The sequence below is a fragment of the Mus caroli genome, chromosome 14 (genome assembly GCF_900094665.2).
Source record: "Mus caroli chromosome 14, CAROLI_EIJ_v1.1, whole genome shotgun sequence".
Taxonomy (NCBI): Eukaryota; Metazoa; Chordata; class Mammalia; order Rodentia; family Muridae; genus Mus; species Mus caroli.
The window spans coordinates 7,432,590-7,433,735 of NC_034583.1; positions in this window are offsets into that span (position 1 = coordinate 7,432,590).

A 1,146-nucleotide genomic window follows, 5' to 3' on the forward strand; every position below is an offset into this window, starting at 1 on the left:
ATATCCCCTAAAGAAATAGAAGCAGTCATTAATAGTGTCCCAACCAAAAAAAAGCCCAGGGCCAGATGGGTTTAGTGCCAAGTTCTGTCAGACCTTCAAAGAAGATCTAAATCCAGTTCTTCACAAACTCTTCCACAAAATAGAAACAGAAGGTATTCTACCCAATTCATTCTATGAAGCCACAATTCCTCTGATACCTAAACCACCGAAACATCGCTTCTCGGCCTTGTGGCTAAGATCAAGTGTAAACCACTGAAAGACCCAACAAAGATAGAGAACTTCAGACCAATTTCCCTTATGAATATCGATGCAAAAATACTCAATAAATTTCTTGCTAACCGAATCCAAGAACACATCAAAACAATCATCCATCCTGATGAAGTAGGTATCATTCCAGGGATGCATGGATGGTTTAATATACAGAAATCCATCAATGTAATCCACTATATAAGCAAACTCAAAGACAAAAACCACATGATCATCTCGTTAGTTTCAGAGAAAGCATCTGACAAAATCCAACAACCATTCATGATAAAAGTCTTGGAAAGATCAGAAATTCAAAACCCATACCTAAACATGATAAAAGCAATCTACAGCAAACCAGCAGCCAACATCAAAATAAATGGTGAGAAGCTGGAAGCATTCCCACTAAAATAAGGGAATAGACAAGGCTACCCACTTTCTCCCTAGCTATTCAACATTTTACTTGAAGTCCTAGCCAGAGCAATTCGACAACAAAAGGGGTTCAAGGGGATACAAATTGTAAAGGAAGAAGTCAAAATATCATTTTTTGCAGATGATATGATAATATAATCAAGTGACCATAAAAATTCATCCAGAGAACACTTAAGCCTGATAAACAGCTTCAGTGAAGTAGCTGGATATAAAATTAACTCAAACAAGTCAATGGCCTTTCTCTATACAAAGGATAAACAGGGTGAGAAAGAAATTAGGGAAACAACACCCTTCTCAATAATCACAAATAATATAAAATACCTTGGCGTGACTCTAACTAAGGAAATGAAAGATCTGTATGATAACAACTTCAAGTCTCTGAAGAAAGAAATTAACGAAGATCTCAGAAGATGGAAAGATCTCCCATGCTCATGGATTGGCAGGATCAACATTGTAAAAATGGCTATCTTG